An 8,010-nucleotide genomic window follows, 5' to 3' on the forward strand; every position below is an offset into this window, starting at 1 on the left:
TATCTTCTCAAATCTTGGTGACAACCTCCACAATCTTAGCGAATGCCGTCGAAGACCGCCCATCTCATGCTATCTTCTCAAATCTTGGTGAAAACCTCCACAATCTTAGCGAATGCCGTCGAAGACCGCCCATCTCGTGCTATCTTCTAAAATCTTGGTGACAACCTCCACAATCTTAGCGAATGTTGTCGAAAACCGCCCATCTCGTGCTATCTTCTCAAATCTTGGTGACAACCTCCGCAATATCAGCGAATGTCGTCGAAGACCGCCCATCTCGTGCTATCTTCTCAAATCTTGGTGACAACCTCCACAATCTTAGCGAATGCTGTCTAAAATAACCTCTCTTGAAGTCATCCTCAGTTGTTGCGATAATATTCCGAAGAAAACTACCGAAGACCAACGCTTGTCGATCATTAAAGCTCGCTTGAACTTTTCTTTAGCCAGTGTGTCGGCGCTTATGCTGCTTATAAACCAGTATGTCGGTACTTTGAATTGTGAACTTGTATGTCGGTGTTGTGAACCATTACGTCGGTGCTTCTGAACCAGTATGTCGGTGCCTTTGTGTTGAGCCAATGTATAGGCGCTTTAAGCTAAGTGAGATGATCTTTCGTCAGGTCGATCACTTATTTGCGGTTGTAATCAAATCGACTACTCAATCCTGTCAAATTGCATATAGGGGCTAACTGGCGTACCAAGGAACCCGAAATTGTTGTTCTGAGAGGCTTCGAGCTCTGTCGCTGCTGAAATATCTCTGGCGCCGTGATTTTGCTCTGTCGCCATACGCTGGGATCTAGCACCAGGCGCCGAAATCTATTGCAAGACGCTGGATGTCGTTGTCTGGCGCTGGAGTCGGGTCTTCCCTATTCTGCCTATTATGCCGTTGTTGCTCGGTTTTGCTCCAAACTTTGAGCTTGGTCGTTTCCTTTTAACCAAATCCGCTCAAGTCTTTTGTAAATTAAAGCTCTTCATCTCCAATTTATCGATCAGTGTAATTCCTCTTATCTTGGAGGAATCTCCTGTGTCATATTCGCTGTTTTTTTTCGAAAAAATCCGAGAATGTCCTCGCTTGCTAGGATGCACCTGCATTTATATCTTTGACTATAGGACTTTGCTTATATTTCTTTAGGGTTGACCTAAGACTTAGTGTTGCTTGACTCATTGGCTTGTCGTGACTCAAGGTATGAACTTGACTTAATGGTGACTCACTTCGTGTGACTCGTGTGTGCATAGTGTTGACTCGAAAATGCAAAAAAGCAAAAATTTCCGTCATTTTTGTGGAGGGCACCGACTTTCTCCCAAAAAAGAAAGACGCAAAAGAGAATTGAAGTGTTTGAATGCATGTTGAATGAGCTTAGTCAAATGTTGTTTGATACAATCTCTCAAGGTGCAAGGATTAATCCATCCTAGGCTATCTCAATGGTTGACTCAATGATGAAAGTATTTGGGTAACTTAGGCACGGAGGCTAAGCACTTCATATTTCGTGATGCAATGACAATTATGATTGATGAGCGCTTTTGACATGACAAGGCATGCTTCAGTGTTGTGTTAAGATTCCATGACAAAGGGTTCCTAAGGGAAGTATATTTGGTCATGAATCTGTGATGTGTGTGATAGTGGCACTAAAGTTAGGCCGCAAGGGCTAAGTGTGTGGGAAAATATATTGAAAAGAGTCAAATGATGGTAACTCTTAGGCTAGGTAAGCTAATGATGTAGGGATCAAGCCCCCAAGTCTAGCTCTAAGTAAATAGGGATGAGCATAGGAGATCCCTTGATATGATCATGGTGTGTGAATGTGAATGTGAATATGAATGCATTTTTATTACGGCCGCACCTCGATGTGAGGTTGCCTACGTATCCATTAGGAATCAGGCCGAACGTAGCTCTAGAAGAACCTCACACAAGTGTGTGTATACCTCAAAAAGGTCTTTTGAAGGGTTGTAACGTGGTTAGGCTAAAGGTTGGAGAATAAGGGATAAAGGCCCAAGACCCTCGATAAGCCCCCATGGTGTGCAACCTTGCTATTGAGTATTTGTATTTTCATGCTTCAGGTTTTTTACTCTTTTTTAGCTCTTTCTTTTGCTTTAGAATTTATTTCATTTTTATAATTGTGGGAAATCCCGATCATGCGGTCTATCACTCACTTGTCATTCATGTTTCTCAAGCACGGTATCGAGCACTCGATAAGAGACGCAATCTGAGACGTGTTCTTATCAAAGACATTTTCATATCAAAGACATTGGAACACTTGCCCTTTTTTACACTTTTTAATTATTTATTTTTTGCTATTTTAATCTTTTGAAGTCACTCAATATTTTTTTGTTTGAAAATTGCATAAGTTACACACCATCCCATCCCAAGATTAGGTAGATATGGGTTGGAAAATGAAAGGTCTATCATTAGACGAGGCTCAAAGTGGTTTATCAAAAAAGGATTGCATATTTGAAAGGTGAAAGGAGATATGATGTGGCTAAAAGGGGTGCCTCAAATCATTGGTATACCTTGTGCTTAGTTTGACATTTTTTTTAAAATGCAATGCAATGCGATGATCATATGCAAGAAAATAAATGCTCATTTTATTTAAAAAGTGAAGGGTAAAAATCAAACTCTAAGAAATAAATTCAAGGAGGATGAAGTGTGCCTATGCTAGACTTATTGGGGAAAGGGTTTGAAAAAAAAGAAGAAGAAAACATGAAATCTTGGTGAGAAGCTTTCCTTGTGCATTTGTTTCATCATTACACTCATTTTTTTTTTTTGTCAATCACATGACTCAAACTCGATTCAACATGCATGGATGGAAGAAGGTAGGAAGAATGAAGGTTGTGATATGGAGAAAGCATGTATAAAATGAAAAGATGATGTAGATGGAGAGATATGAAAAAATAAGGAATAGAATGTATCCCCAACTCAAATGACGGAGAAAACCGACTCATGCATTAACCTAAGAAATGGTCATGGTGTATATACATATTAGTGGGTGCTTTATTGTGAGTGCAAGTGACATGTTAAGACTCGTGTCATGACCATGTGACTAGACTCGAACAAAGACTATGTTAAGACCTCACGTATATGCATTAAATTGGACAGGCTATGGTATTTTAGTCATAACTTTTGATCTGTGAATCTGATTTGGAAGAAACCAACTCCAAATTAAAGATAAAACTCGGGGCTACAGATCCATAGGTTTTAAGACTCGTAGTTCTTCCTAGAACTCAGTCTATGACCAAAAAAAGTTGACATTTGTGCAGTATACGGGAATAAAAATCCGGGTTGACTTAAAGGAACTATGACTCGATTTTACACATAATTATTAGCTCAAATTAATTAATTAATTAATTAAGAAAAGTCCTTTAGTCATTAATTATTTTATTTAGGCTTAATCATAAGTCAAACAAACGGTTAGGAAAAACACATAAAGTATGCACAAGCAAAGAATGCACAAGTAGTCAAGTAGGCACGATATGATGCAATGAGTTTGCAACCTAACCACGGCTCTAGTTCTCTAAAGTTCGGGATATGGGTTAGTCAAAAGAGGGTCCATGGTTAATTGTCCGGATGCACCGTGTGGAAGCCTAACCGTGAAGGGTTGGCGAGAGTGGATGGGACACCGCGAGTTAAGAAAAACTCGCTTCCATGGTTTGGTGAATTCAACATTCTCGGATGTACCCTTTGTTGCACAGAGCGTTCAATCAGATAGATGGAGCATGAATTCCCATAGGGTTATTTCCATATGTAGAACACATATGGGTTTCAGAAAAGTGAGAAAAACTCAATCAGGAAGTAGGATCGAGCAAACAGTGCTAAAAAACTGGTCAAAATTAGAACGCATATTTCTGGACCGGTATTGGAAGAACTTGGCGCCAGTAAACAGAGGCCAGCGCCACTGTGGGTAATATTTCAAGCGTTAACCCCCAGCTTGAACCCCAATGTGATCATACACTAAATTACGGCGACGTCCAAAGGGAAAGAAGATAGAGCAAAAGAGTCGCCAACAAGTTTTTCTAGGAACTTGTAAACCGTTCACGAGGTGAAGGTTACACCCCTTAACGATCCAAGAGATCGTCAACTCCATAAGGTCTTGAACCAAATAGGGTTCGGGGATGAAGGTACAAATCCAACCTAAAAAAGATTGAACCTGCCCTAATAAAATGCCTCTACTTTATTCTGATCGTATTCATGTGCACTTTCTGACTAACATGCAATCAATAGGATTAACCCTAAACCTGTTTATCTATGTTGGTTGAATATAAATGCACAAATAAATCTATTATTGGCGATCACTTGAATTATAATCAAATTAACGCTAAACAAGATTATTAATTATCTTATTAAGCGTGATTACAAGTACCAAATCCCTTTACACATGCATAAAAGGCGTGATCAAGCAATAACAATAAATATCAAGCAACATAATAATCATAATAATAATAATTATAATCATGTTAAAGCATAATAATAATAGCAAGATCCTAGGCATGATACTAACAAGATTAATAACAAACCCTAGCATGTCACTAAACTATAAAAATCAAAGCTTTAACCCTAACATGATACTAACATGAATATTAGGAAAGAAAATAAAAGGCATCCTACTTTTAATCATACTTTATATTAAAGTTACCCTAGACAAATACTAGGAAGACCAAAATGCCCTAGCATAACACTATAAATCATAATAACAACCTAAGCATGATTTCTATATCATAATAACAATGTAAACAATTAAAGCACTTACTTGGATGCCTCGTACCTCTTTCTAATAACAAAATACACACGTTAGTAACTTCAAGGAAAATAATAAAACAACAATTAAATTAAATAATTGAAATAGAGATTTGGGACCAAACCCTCAGAAATTAAAACCTTTTGCGTCTAGGGCGAAGGCAACTTCGAATATGGCTAGGTCTTTCTAAATATAATTAATGCGGAATTTTTATATTTGAGAGAAGGCTAGTTTAGAAAAGAGAGAGAGAGAGAGAGTAATCAAGAAAATCTTGATGAGAGTTGGTGAAAGAGAAAATTGGTGAGAATTGATGAATGAAAACGGAGTTTTTAGGACGCTATTTATAGAGAAAATCAGCCAAAAAGATAAAACATCAAAAACAGAGTTTTGACGCAAAAAGCCAAATTAGCGCCAAACGCTGACCTTAGCGCCAGGCGCCAAGCGTAGCGTCAGGAGCTACAGCTGGCGTTTGGCGCTGACCCAGAAATTCATGCGTTTTCCTAAAATCAGATAGAAATTTCCGTACAGGAGGATAAAATCGTATTTTCCTCAAAAACGTTCTTTGATTCTGATTAAAACTCTAAAAAGTCAACAAAAGTCAATTTATCAATGCTAATTGAATTAGGAATGAAAAGAACCTTCTAGAAGAATCTGGAAGACTAAAACCATTCCTAATTGAATTAGGAATGATAAATCTATATTAGGCCCTCCCCTAGATCATTGGGCCTCATATAAGGCTCAAACCGGGCCTAGTTCAGTAATTTGGCCATAACTTCCTCAATACTCATCGGAATTGGGCTTATAATATATCGTTGGAAAGCTCTTTTCAAGCCCCATCCAACTACACTATTATTGGACCCATATCATGGACCAACCAAACTGGATTTACTGTTTTCTTAAAATAGGTTTTAAAAAACAGGGAGAAGAGAAAAGAAATTAAAACTATCTACAACACTAAACTTTCCACACTTTCACTTCATTTGATTATGATTCGACGTGAAAGGTACTCATCACTGGGTTTGGTTTTGGGGAGACACAAATGGGTGTCTACAGCCACAATTTGTCTTTAGCGCCTGGCAACAGTAGCTGTCGCCTGGCGCTAAAGTCAAATAATTGGCGCTAGACTTTGTTTCCTGATGCTAGTTCCTACATGCCTCATCAGATTTCTATGCTCGATAAAATTTTCCAGTTTTGCGCAGCATTATTTCGGTCCTATTTGTGAAAGATATTTCTCAAATTTGCTACGTGTAAAAATCCTATGTTTTAACTCATTACGGATGGTCTTTCCAATGAGATCTTTTTTATGCATATGACAATAATGTTAATCAAAATTACGCACATGAAATACTTAGAACTTTTCGAGTCTCATCCACTCATTCTAAATCATTGCCGAAATAAATTTCAGGAATCAAAATAGAAATCCACCCCAGCAGAGTCGCCAAAAAGTTCTAGGAACTGTAGGGAATCAAAATAGAAAAACTGTAAGGAATATTTCAAGCATTACCCTAAAATTGAACCCCACTGTGATCATACACTAAAGCATGGTGGCGTCCATAGGGAAGGAAGATAGAGCAAAAGAGTCGCCAACAATTTTTAGGAACTTGTAAACCGTTCACAGGGTGAAGGTTACACCCCTTAACGATCCAGGAGATCGTCAACTCCAATAGGTCTGGAACCATGACTGGTAGTTCTGGGATGAAGGTACAAATCCAAACTAAAAGAGATTGAACCTGCCCTAATAATAGGCCTCTACTTTATTCTGATTGTACTCATGTGCCCTTTCTGACTAACATACAATCAATAGGTTTACCCTAAACCTGTTTATCTATGTTGTTGAATATTAATGCACAAATAAAACTATTATTGGCGATCACTTGAATTATAATAAAATTAACCCTAAACAAGGTTATTATTTATCTTATTAAGCATGATTACAAGTACAATTTCCCTTTAAACATGCATAAAAGGTGTGATCAAGAAATAACAATACATATCAAGCAACATAATAATAATCATAAATAATAATAATCATAATAATAATAATTATAATATTCATGTTAAAGCACAATAACAGCAAGATCCTAGGCATGATACTAACAACATTAAGAACACCCTAGCATGTCACTAAACCATAAAGATTAAAGCTTTAGCCCTAACATGATACTAACATGTTATTAGGAAAGAAAATAAGAAGCATCACAACAATCAAACTTCATTTAAGGAACTTATTCTTTATCCTAAACATGATACTAGGAAGATCAAAACGCCCTAACATGACACTAGGAATCATAATAACAACCTAGACATGATTTCTATATCATAATATTAATAAATCAATTAAAGCACTTACTTGGATGCCTCATATCTCTTTCTAATAACAAAATACACGCATTAGTAACTTCAAGGAAAATAATAAATCAAAGAATTAAATTAAATAATTGAAATAGATATTTTAGACCAAACCCTTAGAAATTAAAACCTTTCACGTGTAGGGCGGAGACAACTTCGAATTTGGCTAGGTGTGTCTAGTGCTAATGTATGAGAAATTGTGTTTGTAAAAGAGGGTTGGTTTAGAAAAGAGAGAGAGAGAATAAGATTTAGATTTAGAGAGAAAATAGAATTAGAGAGTTGTTGATTGAAAAAGGGAAGATATGACCTCTATTTATAGAGAAAAAAGAGGGTCGAATAATAAGAAAAGAATCCGAATTCGAATCGAAATAGAACTCGATGGACAACAGTTTTTGCGGATTTTGTTTTTATCATATCTTTTGATCTATAAGTCCAAATAAGACATAAAATATGTAGTTGGAAATATCTTGAAGTCTACTTTCCAACCCAATTGGAACCTGATTAAAATATTTTGTAGATAAAAAGATATGGTCGAAAAAGTAGGACAGTGTTAGTTTTGGATAGAGTTTTGTATCTCATTCATATCTTTTTTGTTATAACTCGGATTTAATATTATAATTTATCATTGGAAAGATAATTTCAAGATCTATCCAACCATATAAAAATTGGATAAAGATAATGAGGACGAAAATAAAATTTGACTGTCTTTCAACATCTTTAAATTCGAATAGAATTAGGATTTAAGAAAAAGAAAAGTTTTAAAAAAGGAAAGTTTTATTTAACTCAAATTCTTTGATCTTATCTTTTCAAAAAAGATAATTAAGATCTTTTAGAAACTTATGGAAGGTTATAATTAATCCTAATTAGTTTATGGATAGGATTAGACCTTTGGACCCTCCACATGATCATTGGGCCGTAGGTAAGATCCAGTTCGAGCACA

The sequence above is a fragment of the Chenopodium quinoa genome, unplaced genomic scaffold (genome assembly GCF_001683475.1).
Source record: "Chenopodium quinoa cultivar QQ74 unplaced genomic scaffold, ASM168347v1, whole genome shotgun sequence".
Classification (NCBI taxonomy): domain Eukaryota; kingdom Viridiplantae; phylum Streptophyta; class Magnoliopsida; order Caryophyllales; family Amaranthaceae; genus Chenopodium; species Chenopodium quinoa.